We start from the raw sequence: 19921 nt of genomic DNA on the forward strand, positions 1-19921 counted from the left end.
CCCTTTATTTATGCTTGTAATAAGGCTTTCTCCTCCTACTTTGTTGCGCCCGGTTGCTGCCCGATATTACTGGTCCAAACCTTTGGGTTGTGGATGTGAAATTTATCCTAGCTTTCGAGTCGAGGAGGATGGGTATCGGCTTGTGTGTTTTGCTCTCAAGGCCGAGGAATAAGTATCGGCTTGGGGGTTTTGCTCTCAAGGCCGAGGAATAAGCGCTACCTATGCATTAGATGGTGTCTGTTTGATGCAGATCTGAGTTTTCAACCTGATATTTAGTCATAGGTTAGCGGATGTTGTGTTTTGGTTGATTTGGTCTGTTGTTGATGACTGTATCTTTAGCTTCGGCTATGATTTACTCAGAGCTTTTTACTCTGTTTGTAAGAGCTTTAGGCTCGCAACTTTTATCAACGAATGAGTATGATATGTTTCCAAAAAAAAAAAAAAAAAAAAAGACAAAATCTGTTTTTAAATAAAATTACATTCTAGCTTTTACGCAAAAATGAGAGAGAATTGTCTCTACTTATTATTATTATTATTATTATTCAAAAAAATTCACCTCACTAGTTCTAAACTACAAGTTACGACGTAGATAGTTATTTTTATATAGCTATGTTTTCTATATCAAATGATTGTGCTTTCATGAAGTTCTTTTATAAGAACGTTTCTAAATTCTAAAGTTTATTTTTTGCCACAATTCCCATGTTTTAGGTCTAAATCAAACAAAAAATATATCATTGGAAACCTTATGAAGAGTAGATAGAGCTTTGTAAAAATTTATGACAAAAAACAAATATGAGGCATTGAAAAAATTGTTCAAATTTTCAGCTCTAATCTCCTGATCTAGTTTATTACAATGATCAAGAAATGTTAGGGGCATGTTACTGGTCCGTAAGCTATAACACTCGTAAAATTGTGTGGCCCAATCAGCCGTTTGATGTGTGCCACGTAAGACCCAAAGATGGCCTCATAAAAATTTAATTTCATCAAGCAACCTGTAAATGGGTGCAAGATTGAAGGTGCCAAGGCCCGAGGCATAGGATAAAAGACTGGGTTGAAGAAATTCCTACACCAAAGGAAATTAAAGTCTCATCTCCTAATGCATTCTTTAGTTTAATAAAACAGTCAGGTCACGTGACCTCAATGAAAATGTTGATCTTCTATGTAAAGTGGAGGGTAAAAAAACAGAGTTAAAAGGAACTAATCAAAACATTTAAGCAAAACTACCAGGATATTAGAAGCCATAATTCTTGTACATTAAATGGAACAACAAATTGAAGTCATAACTAAAATAGTTGAAATGTTCCCCTAATCAGTGGACAACATGAAATGGGGCCATCAATTGAAAAGCACATTTACCCACCCCACCCCCCCTAAAAGCCAAAAACGAACATATATTTATATATATCATTCCCAAGACCGACGGTATGGTGATGAAAGAAGCATCTCAATAGAAAGAAGGGCGACTAACAGACACAAACTATACAGGCACACTGTACAAGAAGAGAAACCCTGCTTAAAAATACCAAGAAACATCAGAGGTCCCCCGGGGCTTCAAAAACCAACGATTTCAAGCAGTCCCAACCGAAGACCTCAAGGTGTTAATGGCAATCATGAAGAGTTCAGTTCCATCATTTGCAGAATAGGAAAGCAGTGTGAAGGTTAGAGGAGAAAACCTAATTGCATCCCCATGGCAACTTCTAATCATCATCTAACTCAAAAAGCTGTGCCCGCCTCTCAGCTGCTTTCTTCCTGATAAAGAAGCCCAACCTCATTACTGCCTTAATCTTCAGCCATCTCACAACAGCTTTTCCAGATCGGCCACGATCCTCATCGAACCTTGGCATTGGTGACGGCGCGAATGTTGGGAACACATACCCATCCTCTGGCACAACAGCGCCATGACCTCCCGTACTCAAAATTCGGAGCATCTGATGCATTGCTTCAATCTCAACCATCTTAAGACTTCTAATGCGAATCTCTTCCTCTGAAAAGAACTCATTAACTCCCCTGTCACGGTTTTGCGACCAATCATCAAAAGGATTATGAGTAGATGGTTGAATTGCAGAGTTAATAGTCTGAAACACGGATGTAGATGATTGTGGACGACCAAAGGCCAGTCCAACAGCATCATCTCTTGAGCTTTGGGCATGATGAGAATTGTTGATCCCATGTCCATGTGATGAAAAAAAAATGCAGTCATACGGGATACGAGAATTTGAATTTACAATCTGCGACTCAGTTGAGTACCTCGTTGGCAGATTCTCATTATACCCTGAAGCTCAAAAAGAAAAAGGAAAATGATAAGTAGCAGTACAATACTTCTAGATCAAGCATCAATAGCCCAACATCGTCTCTATTGTGTACAATAATGCACACATTCATGTGTGTGTAGTGGGGTATTCATGTGTATGTGTGCGCACAGGTGTGAGTGTGAAAGAGAGATTAACAGGGCTGATTTTACTTTTTCTTAACCTACCCCCATCCTCCTACCACCCCCCACAAAACACTAAAAAATTAAAAATAAAAGACAAAGGAAGAATCCACACATTTATTCCTGAAAACCCCATGATTTAATGAAGCCAGCAATGCTTACCTCCAACTCGTAAGCTTAAAGCCACTGGAGGCTGCTCTGAAGGAATTGGCAGGTGTGGTAGTTGCAGCTGATGATCTAAAACAGAAGAGTAATCAATTGGTTCTATATTAAGTTCATTCCGGGAAGCACCTGACCTCCTATTCTGCTTAAAGCTCAAAAGTGACTTGCCATCATACTCTATAACTTGATCCCAATGGTCGTACGCTTTCTTCACTAGTGCATCTACATAGACCTGCAATCACAATAGTTGGCTCTCTGATGATTAGCTTTACCAGTAAAACCAAATCAGACTGCAGTATCTGAAACTCAATGACCTTCAACTGCCCTAATTCTAGGAATTACATGTACCTGCTCGTTTATCAGCATGGCAAGTGGCAAGCAATACTAGTGTGTATTTGTCTCGTAAGACTAAATACCATGTACTTAAAACCAATAACCCTACTTAGCTGCTCATCTCTTAATGTCAATTTTGCTTCTTTTTGTATTTTTTACCCCATCCATTTGTGCACAACGTCTCAAAAGTACAATAAGAGTAGTACAGCATACTTAACAAAGAGAGGTGACTTAGAATCACTACAACAGTAGAAAAGGGCCACATACAACAGAACTGATCGAGTTGATGTGCTTCACATCTGAAAATAGGTATCATTATTGATCACTCACATGCCTTCTCCCAGATTTCTGTCGGTAGGTGTGCATTGGGATAAAGAACAATTGGAGAAAATTACAAAAGTCAGGTTTCCTAGTTGCCAAACCAAGCTGGCTGGTGATCAATTATTTTCTTCAATTTCTCATACAAAGAAGACCTATAGGAAAAGGGAGAGGGGAGGAAGGGGGGAGGGGGGGTGAAGAGATTATGACAACTAGAGAGAATTATTTGCTACAGGGGCAGTTTGATCAGTTAAGTAATAAGTAATACATTTAACTGTTGACTGCCATCCTGATGCAGTCGGAAATAAAGAACTTTGACGCAACAAAAACCACCTTGGCAGCAAATGAGGCAGGTGATCATGACAATCCCCAAAATAGGGAAAAACCAATCAGTAATCAATAATCTGCTTATTTTGATTTTATTCATTAGGAAACCAGAAATGATCAAATCTGGCTGATAACACCAAGGACTTACAGTAGAGAACAAATTGATTTCTTTGAGTAGATACCTTATAAATAGGTTTAAGGATGCAAATGCAACAATATTCTCAGACCCAATTTATGGAAGGCAAGCAAAATACTGCAATGAGCTCTAGATCAAATGGCATCCCCTCCCTTCTAAGAATAGGGCGGAGTGTAAGATTTTGGATTCAGGATTCACTGGGTGCATGAATAACAAACCAATCATTAAAAAAGGGTAAAACTACAATAGCTTTAGTAGAAATGCAAACCCTATTTCAAACGTAAGACAAGTAATGTCAGGATGTAATTGCGAAAGAAAGCATATGGCATATGGCATACTCACCTTCTGGTCGTCAGAAAGAGAATCAGCATTATAGAAATGCTCCCCACTAATAAGGCCCCTCAGCTCATAGATGTTGTTAAAAACGACACCAGCATTTCTTGTATCTTCGGGGTAGTAAACATATAGCTTCCCGCTCAAGACACAAGTCTTTGCATGGTCTGAGAGAGCCTCCCACATCTTATTTGACATACCACTTCCAAGGATCTACAGAAACACAATATATCTCAAAACATGTAGATAGCATGTAATCTTCAGTTGAGAAAAAAATCCTATACATACAATCCGAAGTTTTTGCGAATCTCTGACCACAAGCCGAAGAAAGTCTTCAACCGTGAAGATTCCTGCTTGGTTCAGTCTCTTGTGGAATGACCCATCCTTGCCAATTTTCTTCAATCTCCATACGTCATCCTCTAATGCAGGCGGATAATGCTTCTTCTTGTACACTGCCAAGAGAGAAAGGAATCAACAACAATATTCCAAAACAAACAGGCAAAAGAAAAAATTAAATGACAGAGGGTAAGCATACATTCCCCTCTGTGATCTTTAACAGTAAAAGCTTCTGTCTTTGCTTCACGTATGTGTACACCCTCGCAAAATCCAGAAGCAACCCTCAAGCCAAGCCTGAACTTCCTGCTCCTTATCCAACTAGAGTTGTCCGTAAATTGGAGCTCCCCTAGTGTCCCTACCCCGTCCTTGAGTGTCACGTATAGGTCCCCTGTCAACAAAGGTCTCTTACCATCACGCTCTTTCACAATATGGCTTTCAAATTCTTCTTGCTTTCAGTCTTCATCATTCTCATTGTTAAAATCGCCTTCAAGCACAACAATTTCTAGTTTGGCAGAGGCTTCAGGTCCAGATGTCACAAAATTGCCAGTGTTTGCATCAAATAAAACAACATGAATTGAAGCACCCTGCTCGCCTTCAACTTTCCCTCCCATGAGTAGTGGAAGAGACAATCTGGACCTAAAGAGCAGCTGCAAGTTTCGTCCATCTGGACCTTCAATCCGTTTTACAATCTGCGACTCAGTTGAGTACCTCGTTGGCAGATTCTCATTATACCCTGAAGCTCAAAAAGAAAAAGGAAAATGATAAGTAGCAGTACAATACTTCTAGATCAAGCATCAATAGCCCAACATCGTCTCTATTGTGTACAATAATGCACACATTCATGTGTGTGTAGTGGGGTATTCATGTGTATGTGTGCGCACAGGTGTGAGTGTGAAAGAGAGATTAACAGGGCTGATTTTACTTTTTCTTAACCTACCCCCATCCTCCTACCACCCCCCACAAAACACTAAAAAATTAAAAATAAAAGACAAAGGAAGAATCCACACATTTATTCCTGAAAACCCCATGATTTAATGAAGCCAGCAATGCTTACCTCCAACTCGTAAGCTTAAAGCCACTGGAGGCTGCTCTGAAGGAATTGGCAGGTGTGGTAGTTGCAGCTGATGATCTAAAACAGAAGAGTAATCAATTGGTTCTATATTAAGTTCATTCCGGGAAGCACCTGACCTCCTATTCTGCTTAAAGCTCAAAAGTGACTTGCCATCATACTCTATAACTTGATCCCAATGGTCGTACGCTTTCTTCACTAGTGCATCTACATAGACCTGCAATCACAATAGTTGGCTCTCTGATGATTAGCTTTACCAGTAAAACCAAATCAGACTGCAGTATCTGAAACTCAATGACCTTCAACTGCCCTAATTCTAGGAATTACATGTACCTGCTCGTTTATCAGCATGGCAAGTGGCAAGCAATACTAGTGTGTATTTGTCTCGTAAGACTAAATACCATGTACTTAAAACCAATAACCCTACTTAGCTGCTCATCTCTTAATGTCAATTTTGCTTCTTTTTGTATTTTTTACCCCATCCATTTGTGCACAACGTCTCAAAAGTACAATAAGAGTAGTACAGCATACTTAACAAAGAGAGGTGACTTAGAATCACTACAACAGTAGAAAAGGGCCACATACAACAGAACTGATCGAGTTGATGTGCTTCACATCTGAAAATAGGTATCATTATTGATCACTCACATGCCTTCTCCCAGATTTCTGTCGGTAGGTGTGCATTGGGATAAAGAACAATTGGAGAAAATTACAAAAGTCAGGTTTCCTAGTTGCCAAACCAAGCTGGCTGGTGATCAATTATTTTCTTCAATTTCTCATACAAAGAAGACCTATAGGAAAAGGGAGAGGGGAGGAAGGGGGGAGGGGGGGTGAAGAGATTATGACAACTAGAGAGAATTATTTGCTACAGGGGCAGTTTGATCAGTTAAGTAATAAGTAATACATTTAACTGTTGACTGCCATCCTGATGCAGTCGGAAATAAAGAACTTTGACGCAACAAAAACCACCTTGGCAGCAAATGAGGCAGGTGATCATGACAATCCCCAAAATAGGGAAAAACCAATCAGTAATCAATAATCTGCTTATTTTGATTTTATTCATTAGGAAACCAGAAATGATCAAATCTGGCTGATAACACCAAGGACTTACAGTAGAGAACAAATTGATTTCTTAGAGTAGATACCTTATAAATAGGTTTAAGGATGCAAATGCAACAATATTCTCAGACCCAATTTATGGAAGGCAAGCAAAATACTGCAATGAGCTCTAGATCAAATGGCATCCCCTCCCTTCTAAGAATAGGGCGGAGTGTAAGATTTTGGATTCAGGATTCACTGGGTGCATGAATAACAAACCAATCATTAAAAAAGGGTAAAACTACAATAGCTTTAGTAGAAATGCAAACCCTATTTCAAACGTAAGACAAGTAATGTCAGGATGTAATTGCGAAAGAAAGCATATGGCATATGGCATACTCACCTTCTGGTCGTCAGAAAGAGAATCAGCATTATAGAAATGCTCCCCACTAATAAGGCCCCTCAGCTCATAGATGTTGTTAAAAACGACACCAGCATTTCTTGTATCTTCGGGGTAGTAAACATATAGCTTCCCGCTCAAGACACAAGTCTTTGCATGGTCTGAGAGAGCCTCCCACATCTTATTTGACATACCACTTCCAAGGATCTACAGAAACACAATATATCTCAAAACATGTAGATAGCATGTAATCTTCAGTTGAGAAAAAAATCCTATACATACAATCCGAAGTTTTTGCGAATCTCTGACCACAAGCCGAAGAAAGTCTTCAACCGTGAAGATTCCTGCTTGGTTCAGTCTCTTGTGGAATGACCCATCCTTGCCAATTTTCTTCAATCTCCATACGTCATCCTCTAATGCAGGCGGATAATGCTTCTTCTTGTACACTGCCAAGAGAGAAAGGAATCAACAACAATATTCCAAAACAAACAGGCAAAAGAAAAAATTAAATGACAGAGGGTAAGCATACATTCCCCTCTGTGATCTTTAACAGTAAAAGCTTCTGTCTTTGCTTCACGTATGTGTACACCCTCGCAAAATCCAGAAGCAACCCTCAAGCCAAGCCTGAACTTCCTGCTCCTTATCCAACTAGAGTTGTCCGTAAATTGGAGCTCCCCTAGTGTCCCTACCCCGTCCTTGAGTGTCACGTATAGGTCCCCTGTCAACAAAGGTCTCTTACCATCACGCTCTTTCACAATATGGCTTTCAAATTCTTCTTGCGTCCAGTCTTCATCATTCTCATTGTTAAAATCGCCTTCAAGCACAACAATTTCTAGTTTGGCAGAGGCTTCAGGTCCAGATGTCACAAAATTGCCAGTGTTTGCATCAAATAAAACAACATGAATTGAAGCACCCTGCTCGCCTTCAACTTTCCCTCCCATGAGTAGTGGAAGAGACAATCTGGACCTAAAGAGCAGCTGCAAGTTTCGTCCATCTGGACCTTCAATCCGTTTTACAATCTGCGACTCAGTTGAGTACCTCGTTGGCAGATTCTCATTATACCCTGAAGCTCAAAAAGAAAAAGGAAAATGATAAGTAGCAGTACAATACTTCTAGATCAAGCATCAATAGCCCAACATCGTCTCTATTGTGTACAATAATGCACACATTCATGTGTGTGTAGTGGGGTATTCATGTGTATGTGTGCGCACAGGTGTGAGTGTGAAAGAGAGATTAACAGGGCTGATTTTACTTTTTCTTAACCTACCCCCATCCTCCTACCACCCCCCACAAAACACTAAAAAATTAAAAATAAAAGACAAAGGAAGAATCCACACATTTATTCCTGAAAACCCCATGATTTAATGAAGCCAGCAATGCTTACCTCCAACTCGTAAGCTTAAAGCCACTGGAGGCTGCTCTGAAGGAATTGGCAGGTGTGGTAGTTGCAGCTGATGATCTAAAACAGAAGAGTAATCAATTGGTTCTATATTAAGTTCATTCCGGGAAGCACCTGACCTCCTATTCTGCTTAAAGCTCAAAAGTGACTTGCCATCATACTCTATAACTTGATCCCAATGGTCGTACGCTTTCTTCACTAGTGCATCTACATAGACCTGCAATCACAATAGTTGGCTCTCTGATGATTAGCTTTACCAGTAAAACCAAATCAGACTGCAGTATCTGAAACTCAATGACCTTCAACTGCCCTAATTCTAGGAATTACATGTACCTGCTCGTTTATCAGCATGGCAAGTGGCAAGCAATACTAGTGTGTATTTGTCTCGTAAGACTAAATACCATGTACTTAAAACCAATAACCCTACTTAGCTGCTCATCTCTTAATGTCAATTTTGCTTCTTTTTGTATTTTTTACCCCATCCATTTGTGCACAACGTCTCAAAAGTACAATAAGAGTAGTACAGCATACTTAACAAAGAGAGGTGACTTAGAATCACTACAACAGTAGAAAAGGGCCACATACAACAGAACTGATCGAGTTGATGTGCTTCACATCTGAAAATAGGTATCATTATTGATCACTCACATGCCTTCTCCCAGATTTCTGTCGGTAGGTGTGCATTGGGATAAAGAACAATTGGAGAAAATTACAAAAGTCAGGTTTCCTAGTTGCCAAACCAAGCTGGCTGGTGATCAATTATTTTCTTCAATTTCTCATACAAAGAAGACCTATAGGAAAAGGGAGAGGGGAGGAAGGGGGGAGGGGGGGTGAAGAGATTATGACAACTAGAGAGAATTATTTGCTACAGGGGCAGTTTGATCAGTTAAGTAATAAGTAATACATTTAACTGTTGACTGCCATCCTGATGCAGTCGGAAATAAAGAACTTTGACGCAACAAAAACCACCTTGGCAGCAAATGAGGCAGGTGATCATGACAATCCCCAAAATAGGGAAAAACCAATCAGTAATCAATAATCTGCTTATTTTGATTTTATTCATTAGGAAACCAGAAATGATCAAATCTGGCTGATAACACCAAGGACTTACAGTAGAGAACAAATTGATTTCTTAGAGTAGATACCTTATAAATAGGTTTAAGGATGCAAATGCAACAATATTCTCAGACCCAATTTATGGAAGGCAAGCAAAATACTGCAATGAGCTCTAGATCAAATGGCATCCCCTCCCTTCTAAGAATAGGGCGGAGTGTAAGATTTTGGATTCAGGATTCACTGGGTGCATGAATAACAAACCAATCATTAAAAAAGGGTAAAACTACAATAGCTTTAGTAGAAATGCAAACCCTATTTCAAACGTAAGACAAGTAATGTCAGGATGTAATTGCGAAAGAAAGCATATGGCATATGGCATACTCACCTTCTGGTCGTCAGAAAGAGAATCAGCATTATAGAAATGCTCCCCACTAATAAGGCCCCTCAGCTCATAGATGTTGTTAAAAACGACACCAGCATTTCTTGTATCTTCGGGGTAGTAAACATATAGCTTCCCGCTCAAGACACAAGTCTTTGCATGGTCTGAGAGAGCCTCCCACATCTTATTTGACATACCACTTCCAAGGATCTACAGAAACACAATATATCTCAAAACATGTAGATAGCATGTAATCTTCAGTTGAGAAAAAAATCCTATACATACAATCCGAAGTTTTTGCGAATCTCTGACCACAAGCCGAAGAAAGTCTTCAACCGTGAAGATTCCTGCTTGGTTCAGTCTCTTGTGGAATGACCCATCCTTGCCAATTTTCTTCAATCTCCATACGTCATCCTCTAATGCAGGCGGATAATGCTTCTTCTTGTACACTGCCAAGAGAGAAAGGAATCAACAACAATATTCCAAAACAAACAGGCAAAAGAAAAAATTAAATGACAGAGGGTAAGCATACATTCCCCTCTGTGATCTTTAACAGTAAAAGCTTCTGTCTTTGCTTCACGTATGTGTACACCCTCGCAAAATCCAGAAGCAACCCTCAAGCCAAGCCTGAACTTCCTGCTCCTTATCCAACTAGAGTTGTCCGTAAATTGGAGCTCCCCTAGTGTCCCTACCCCGTCCTTGAGTGTCACGTATAGGTCCCCTGTCAACAAAGGTCTCTTACCATCACGCTCTTTCACAATATGGCTTTCAAATTCTTCTTGCGTCCAGTCTTCATCATTCTCATTGTTAAAATCGCCTTCAAGCACAACAATTTCTAGTTTGGCAGAGGCTTCAGGTCCAGATGTCACAAAATTGCCAGTGTTTGCATCAAATAAAACAACATGAATTGAAGCACCCTGCTCGCCTTCAACTTTCCCTCCCGTGAGTAGTGGAAGAGACAATCTGGACCTAAAGAGCAGCTGCAAGTTTCGTCCATCTGGACCTTCAATCCGTTTTGGGGAAGATCTGAAACCTCAAGTGTTAGAAGAATAAACCACTACCATAGATGTAAGACAAAAAGTTGAAGGAAGGTGAACGACAACAAAATCAGGAAGCACTGAAGTGAGTTGTCAAAAACAATGACTAAACCAAAAGTGGTTATCCAAAAGAAAATATATCCAATAGTTTACAGGCAGATAGGATGCCAACAAATCGGAGAAAGACCTTGGCAATAAAATTAATATAACCAGTAGATACTCCAAAAGTCCGAATGTCTCAAGTTAGACATAGAAGCTAGTAACAAAACTAAACCAAGAAAATAGGATAGAGCTTTAGCAAATAAAGCAGATAAAGAAAGCACCATTTTAAAGGTGCAACCTTTTACATTTACCAAAGGAAAACCATCCTACAACTCTCACCGCATTTCATTTCAATTCTTCAAGTCCTCATAGGAAATATTATCCCTAATCCTCAAGTTCATCTGTTCAATGAGTAAAGATTAACACAACATGGCTCGAGTGATGTAGTGAGTGCCAACATCAGCTCATGTTTGAATATGCAAGGACCATTCTATCATTCTATACTGAATAGTATATTTACTCTTAATGGCACATCACACAGGCTTCATGCAACATTGTGGAAGTCTTACATACATGAGATCGTTCACGAACATTGCAACCGGTTTTATGCTTTTTTTTTTTATATTAAATTTTGACGTCCATATATCAGTGAACAATCAAAAGCCGATAAGTTCTATCTAAAACCATATTATATATCAATAAATCATTTTTCTTCTGCATACCTTTTTTTTTTTTTGTGTAGCCAAACATTCAAGAAAATTAACTATCCTCCTTCCCACCCCCCCCCCAAAAAAAAAAATCTATTTCATGACCCAGTGGCCCTGTACTATTCAATTTCTTCTAATCTAAATCAAAATTATTTTTCAAGGAAAATGTAAAATAACATGAACAAATATAGAACCACAATATATATATACAAGATTCCCTTGCAGGATTGACAAAGAAAATTAACTGCCGAAAAGAAGATCAAGAATCTTTAGACCTTCCATTAAGTCTAGCAGGGCCTAACTTTGCCAAAGCACGTTCCTCTTCTTCACTGACCTGTTGACCATTGAAGCACTGAACCAATGAGAGGCAAAAAGAGAGGCCACGCACCAAGTGCAGTAATATATAAATAACAGACTCTAATTATTTATCTTTTATGCATAGCAAAATTGTTTGCTTACAAGAAATGCATCCTTCATGCACATTATACAAACAATCAGACTAGAGAACGATACATAATAAAGAGGAAGGAAACAATAAACAAAGATGCATAGTTAGAGCAGCTCCAGGATCTGTACAAGAAAAAGTTCAGCTGATTCACTGGATTATATGATTTATTTGGTCAAAACATGTAATCCAACCATAGGTAATGACCTTTTTATCTTTTGCCAAGTTAGAACCTCTTTTCTTGTCTTTTTTTATTTTTTATTTTTCTATTTAATTTATCCATTAGAAGACTCCAGAAAGGGACATATCCAAACTATACAAAGAATCTAAAGGCTCAAGTTAGCTCAGCCAAACCGTAACACCCCAGATCCATCCAAGGATAATTTTGTGATGTTTGCTGTTGTGCTTTTTTTTTTTTTTTTTTGGGTAGTTGTTTGCTTAATTTGTTTCTTTTTAAATTCTTGGGTTTGCTCGAGGAGTATGTTAAGAGGACTGAAAAAGACTTGCAAAGGATTTAAAAGTCAATAAATGTCTTTTTATAAGTAATTTAATCTCATTAAAAAGCACAGAATGGCGCAACCCGAGTAAATTGGAAGTATACAAGAGAATCCTACTTAATAGAAAAAGAAGAACAAAGGCTCAAATTCAAAAAGTTAAAAAAAACTACAACAACAACAACAACAACAACAAAAAAAAAAAAAAGAGGGTGCAAATCGTTATATGCTGCTATCCACATATAAAGGGAGTTGAATTTTATCTTTTTCAGCTCTACCACCGAAGTTCCTCTATCTTTTTTTTTTTGATAGGTAATATCAATGCATTAAAGGGCATGAGGCGCAACCCATGTACACAAGAACTATACAAAAGTTCCTCTATCTTCAAAGCTTTGTGCATTATGTTCTCTCCAGATACACCACATTAAACAAAAGGACTAAATTTCCAAATGTCACAACGCCCCATCTACCCTCCCCAACTCATCAACATCTCTCTCACCCTTTTTGTAACGACCCAGGAAAAAGCGCTAGTCACATCTTCGCTATTACCCCAAAAAGACTAGTTAATTTAGAACTTCTCTAGAATTCATTATAAAGCTTAGTTTCAACTAGCAATAGGCAATGTGAGACTTAGCACTCATGATTATATTTTATAAACTACCCACTATATGTGGGTTACTCATCTCTTCCCAATATGGGACTGGGGTGTTATAATATCTCCCTCTTAAATTCCCAATGTCCTCGTTATGGTCATGTCATGTAGTGCTCCAGTACCACATGGCATGGTGTTACTCGGTAGCTCTAATATCATTTCTAACAACACAGAAAAAAGCGGTAGCCACATCTGTGCTATTATCCAAAAAGGACTAGTCAGCTTAGAGCTTCCCTATAATTTATTATAAAGCCGAATTGTACCTATTAACTAGGCAATGTGGGACTTAGCACTCATGACTATCTTTTATAAACTACTCATTTTATGTGGGTCACACATCTCTTCCCAATATGGGATTAGGGTGTTGCACTTCTAGGTATAACCCAATTAACACCAAACAAATTACATAGTAAACTCCATAAATCTCTTGCTACTTCACAATGAAGGTGATCGATGGCCTCTCAGGTTATCCAACGGCAATGTTTTCCCTATACCGTCGTCCACACGAAAAACTACTCTCAAAGAAGCCTCAACTCTGTATATACTTTTCCAAGGAAACAAGAAAACCGCAAATATGATTAACATATGATAAAACGACTTCATTTCAAACTTGTGTCTCTTGAAAGGGATCCAACATATTCTATCCACTTCTCCTTGCCTTACTCTAAGAGAATACAACATCTCGAAGAAAAAGGAGAGCAAATCCACCTCCCAATCCTATAGAGGTCTAGTAAAAATTATATTCCAACGGATACTTTCATTTTAGAATTGCAAAAGATCCACCACCCACATGTCCTCACAACGTGCAATACTAAACAAATCTAGATAAGATATCTTCAATGATTGATCCCAACACCACACATCATACCAAAAACTAACCTTTGACCCACCACTCACCTCAAATTTTACAAATTTTTTTATTTTTTTATTTTTATATAAGTAATAATCCAATCTCAGTAAAAGCGTAGAGCGCCCCTTAGTATATTGAAAGTATACAAAAAATAAAAAATAAAAAACACCTAACTAGAAAGGGAAAAGTGAACAAGAAAATCATCAAAATTAATCACAAAGGGGACACATTAGTCGTAGTCCAAAGATACAATGTATGGTAAAAGGAGGGTAAAAGGAGGGTAAAAGGAGGCTAAAATCTCCTCCTAGGTCCTCTCCAAGTCCTCAGAGCTCCTATTATTTCTTTCCCTCCATAAGCACCCAAGAAGGCAAATAGGCGCCATTTTCCACATTGCAGCATTCCTCGGCCTTCTAGAGGACTACCAACAAGCAAGCAAGTCAAATTTTACAAATTTTGAAAACATTTTCCACCCCCTCCTTGTATATTGCTGCATACCAACTCCAAATGGCCCTATTACCTCCTAGGAACACCAACTTCCCCTTAAACAGTCATATTTAGTCTCTATCACCAATCACCACAAAGCCTCACTCTTCGTAGCATAACGCCATGGCCATTTGCTCATTAGGGCTCAATAAATTGAATTAAGTACCAAACCCCCAACCCAACTGATTTCATTGGGCTACAAACTCTCGACCAATTCACTAAATGGAATTTAAACCTGTCGCCAATTCCACCCCATAAAACGTCTGAAGTTTTTCAATCCTATTAGCCACACCCACTAGAATAAGGAAAAGAGAATACTAAGTAGGCAAATTAAAAAGGGTGTTTTTTTATCAAAGTATACATCCCTTGGATAAATAAAGCATTTTCCATCCAGCCAGCTGGCTTCCACATTTTCAATTATGCCATTCCAAATAGATGTAGCCTTGTAAGACGCACCCAAAGGCAAACCCAAGTACTTCATCAGCAAAGATACTACTCTACAGCCCAAAATGCAAGTCAAACCTTCTACATCTCCCACTTCGCCAACAGTAACTATCTCTGATTTTGCCAAATTAATCTTCAACCCCAATACAACTTCAAAACATAAGAAAAGGCATCACAAATGTCGGAGTTCAGAATTTGCCTCACAAAAAATCAAGGTATCATCTACAAACAAGAAGTGGGACAATAACTATTCTTCATTATTCCTTGACCCCATTGAAAAACCAAACAAAAGTCCCTTATCCAATGTAGCCGTCATCATCCTACTCAATGCTTCCATAACAACCACAAACAATAATGTGATAACAAGTCCCCTTGTCTAGATCCAACGGAACTATTAAAGAAACCAAATGGTGAACCATTAATAAGAATGGAAAACCACACCGTAGAAATACAATGCCCTATCCAATCCCTCCATTTCTCCCCAAATCCACATCTCTTTGGCAAATATAATAAGAACTGCCAATTAACATGATCATAAGTCTTTTCCAAGTCCAATTTACCCAACACTCATGGTTCCCCCGATCTAATCTGACTATCCAAACATTCATTAGCAAGCAAAATTGAATCCAAAATTTGTCTACCTTTGATGAATGCATTCTGGGAGTTTGTTATAATTTTTCCCAAAACCGATTTTAACCTATTCGCCAAGCCCTTGTAGATAATTTTTTAAACACCACCAACTAAACTAATAGGCCAAAAATCCTTAATGCCCACAACACCTGCTTTTTTTGGGATAAGGAGACAAATGTTGCATTAAAACTCTTCTCAAACTTTCATCGACTATGAAACTCCTTCAGAACTACCAAGATGTCTTATTTCACAACCTCCCAACACTTCTGGAAAAAAGCCATAAAGAAACCATTAGGACCTGGAACCTTCTCACCATTCAAATCTCTTACCACCTCCCACACTTCATTCTCCTCAAAATCCCTTTCCAGCTAATTTCTCTCATCCGCATTAATGGAAAGAAACGAGAGGCCATCCAAGTTTGCTTGCAAAATAAATTGTTCAGCATACAACCTCTTATAGAATTGCACTACCTTATTTCTATAGAATCAGAATTCATAGACCCATTAATAACTAAAGAGACCATTTTAAGTGATTGAACCATTTTCTGAAGAGGAAATCTCTGTATATCAAAAGACATAGACCCATTGATAACCAACGAGTCCAATGAAAAAAAAAATTGAAAATTAGCATATGAAATGAAAAGAAGTAACGGATTGAAGCATTCAAAATTTACAAGGGAAAAAATGAATAAAAAGGCAAACAGTATGAATAAAACAAAGCACAGGTGCAAAAGCAACAAAATATTTATATTTTGGAAAGATATGAAACTTCATTAGCAAGAAGACAAGTCATCTAGAATGTCATGAATACTTGGGTTATTCATAGAGATCAAAGTACCTGTAGCAAAATGGTGACCACACAGATTAATACTATTAAGGAAACATTAGAAGGATGATTTAAGCACTCTAGTGATGATTGGTGTATAATGACCCAGGGAAAAGCACTAATCACATATGCGCTATCACTCTAAAAGGACTAGTCAATTTGGAGCTTTCCTACGATTTCTTATAAAACCTATTTTCACCTAATAACTAGGCAATGTGGGACACAGCACTCATGACTATCTTTAAAACCACTCACTCTATGTGTGCTACTTCTCACCTTCCAACATGGTACCGGAGTGTTAGATGGATTGTAAAGCAGGTTAATGCTAGGTAATTAAAGAGATGAAGCATAATAAGTAGCCAGTTCAAACCCATTAGAAGAAGAAAAAAAATTAGTTGGTATGAAGATCGAGTGTAGAAGCCCTAAGTCTTACAACTCTACGAAGAATAGGTTCCGAAGACGAGCATAGCTTTTGCAGACTGTCCACTTTCAGATCTTCAACAATTACGCTGCATGATATAATTGACTTTAAATTAAGTGAAAATGAAAATACGAATGCTAAATAAGTTGGACAAAAAAAAAAGAATGGAAAGAGGCATATTAGCATTAGCCCACACAATAAATTATAGTACATACAAAAATAAGATTTTGGCTACACAAATCTAGAATCTTACCCAATGGGTCATGAGACATGAACTTCATTTTTATAATAAACCATTATATAGTAATGAGATGCAAAATTTATCATTTATGCAAGATATGTTAGTTGTGATATTTATAAAACTAGTTATTTTGTACACTGATTGTTAAACCTAGGTTTGCATCTATTTTCCAGTATATTTATGCAGATAATCATACAAACATGTATTTTCCATTAGCTTTTTGTGTTCCTACCAAATAACACATAAAAACTACAAAAACATGATCAAAAAGATCTTCCAAAACCAAAAAAAAGCCCCGCATATCATTATGTTTAAGTATCTCCCCTTTCAAAATTCCCATAAATCTCACAGTTCCCTCAACGACCTAAACACTTGAAGGTAGGCATATGGAATGACTACAGAAGGATAAAAACCCCATTTGGAAGATCAAATTAGCAACTTGTTCGGATGAGAAACCTATCATAGAGAGTTTTTCTCTTGAAACGGTACCAAATTTGGGTTTTATCTGCAGCTCTTTTCGTCTATAAAGTTGGAGTCATGTATGGAACAACATGGCCATATCTGCACCTCTGGAGCGCAGATATCAGCCTTCCTTCTGATAAGGCAGCCTATTTTTCATTGCTAAGTTTCTTAAAATGCAACCCACAAGTAATTTTTAGGGCAATTATCACCCTTCCTTTTAAAATGGCAAGCCCATACCAAGTTCTGGTGCACCCAAGTAACAACTAGAGACTATTTCATAACCAACTACCTAAAAACTTAGACTACGCTAATTTTAACAATTGAACACTTCAACTGAAGTAACATTCTAGTCTTCATACAATCCACAATTAGCATTGCAATTGAAAAATTAACTAAGAAATCCCAATCAAACAAAGCAATTCAAGTCACAAATCAAATTGACATAAGAATTTACCTAGCAAGAGCGGGCCGCTTCCTCTCTGGCTGCTCATCTTCTCCTCCTCCTCCTTCCTCCAAACTCCTCTTTCCTCTAATCATAGATTTGATCCACTCCATAAACCTAGTCTGCATTTAAACCCACACCTCCAGGATCTGCAACACACCAAAACCACAACATACTTACTAAAAACGCATAAAAATCCCAAAATTGCAACCAAACTCAGAAACCCTAACTACCACTACACACACACACAAACACAACTTTCCACCACAGATCTACAAAGCACTTAAAATTCAACTTAGATTTCGCAAATTCCTCATAATTGAACTCCAGATTTTCCATCTATTGATGAAAAACAAAATACAAAAATTACTGAAAGACAGATTGATTCCCCAAAAAGAAAAACAAAGCATAAAAACTTGCTGGGAGATTCCTTCTTTTTAGACTTTTCTTAGAGCAAGAAAGCGAGGGAAAACCTGTGAGAAAAATAGAAGTGTTTGGGGAGCGAGAAAATCTAAAGCAAAGTGATATCGTTTGAAGTCTTAAAGACTTCTTTTGTATTCGAGTCTATACTGGCGACTCTCGGGATCAACTAGGGGTGAAATAGCGGTTGCGGTTAGCGGTTAATGGCTAAAACCGCTAACCGCAACCGCCTCTGCTAACCGGGTAGCGGTTAACCGCCTAGGCGGTTAACCGCCCGGTTAGCGGTTAACCGCTTTGGAATAACCGCTTTTTTTCTAACCGCTTTTTTGGGCCTTTTTTTGGGCTTTTTTCTTTGGACCGATTTTGGGCCGGGTTTGGACTGGGTTTGGGCTGGTTTTGGGCTCACTTTAAACATTTTTTTTTCTCATTTTAAACATTTTTTTTTTCCCTTTTCATGGCCATTTTAGCATTAAAAATTGCTATATACCAAAATCTTGTTGGCCACCTTCTACAAATTTACACATCATATAATATACAAATAAAATTACAACAAAATCATCACTTCACTTGTAGTCTTATACATAAACTCACAAGCAAGTTCATAAACTCACACATAGAAATAAAATAAAACACAAACAAATTCATAAACTCACAAGCAACCAAAAAAACCAACATATATGGTTAAACTTGAAGCTTGAGACCCATTTCAATCAACCAAAAAAAGTTCATAAACTCACGACTTATTGTTATTATATATATATATATATATATATATATATATATATAATATAAATATATATTATATTTTAAAAAAAGCGGTTAGCGGGTAGCGGTTAGCGGTTAGCGGATTTCCAAAACCCACTAACCGCTAACCGCAACCGCCTAGGCGGTTAGCGGTTTTTACTAACCGCTTTTGTAGTGCCCCAGAATTTTCAAAGCTATTTAAATAGATTATTTTGATAATGATGTTACTTTAATATCCATTGTAGCTAAGGATTTTAATTCTTGGGAAATTTATGAGAGTGGTAATTAGAGAATGGTAATTGGTGAAATAATAGGATAGTAAATGGTAGGTATAAGGATGGTAGAATAAGAAGGTAGAATAGTATATGGTTGGTAGAATAGTATAGGGTTGGTGAAATAGTATAGGGTTGGTGAAATAGTAAAATGAGGGTATAATGGTAAATTGAAGGTAGAATAGTGTTTGATTTTCTCCTATAAATAGAGCTCTTCTCCTTCACAATTTTCACCACTCATCTCCTCTCTCATCTCTTGCATATATTCTTCCTTCTTCCGCTTTTTACTCGGTCTTTCTTCTTTCTAAGAGTATTTACTCAGAACAGAGAGAGAAAGGGCGAGACCAAGCGCTACAAGAAAGAAAGAACACAAGAGATAGCGGACTTTAGAAATTAGTTTCAAAAGATATACTAGTGGTGTTAGTCATATTGGAGCAACTAGATTCCTTCATACCACTTTTAGCTTCAGCCTAGAGGTAAGTAAATTCACTACCCCTTCTAAAATTACTTCATGTCATGCTATTTATACATTCTTGTATCAAACTGTAAATGATTATTTTATTTACCTGTCATGGAGATATATTGCATGCATG

The 19921-nt window shown here is 37.9% G+C and overlaps 1 pseudogene; it reads right to left on the bottom strand.

The window, feature by feature from the left end:
* Nucleotides 1-1416: 1416 nt before the first annotated feature.
* On the bottom strand, nt 1417-18020 carry LOC148583888 (uncharacterized; annotated as a pseudogene).
* Nucleotides 18021-19921: the final 1901 nt, after the last annotated feature.

The sequence above is a fragment of the Corylus avellana genome, chromosome 9 (assembly GCF_965113065.1).
Source record: "Corylus avellana chromosome 9, dhCorAvel1.hap1.2, whole genome shotgun sequence".
In the NCBI taxonomy this organism is placed as follows: Eukaryota; Viridiplantae; Streptophyta; class Magnoliopsida; order Fagales; family Betulaceae; genus Corylus; species Corylus avellana.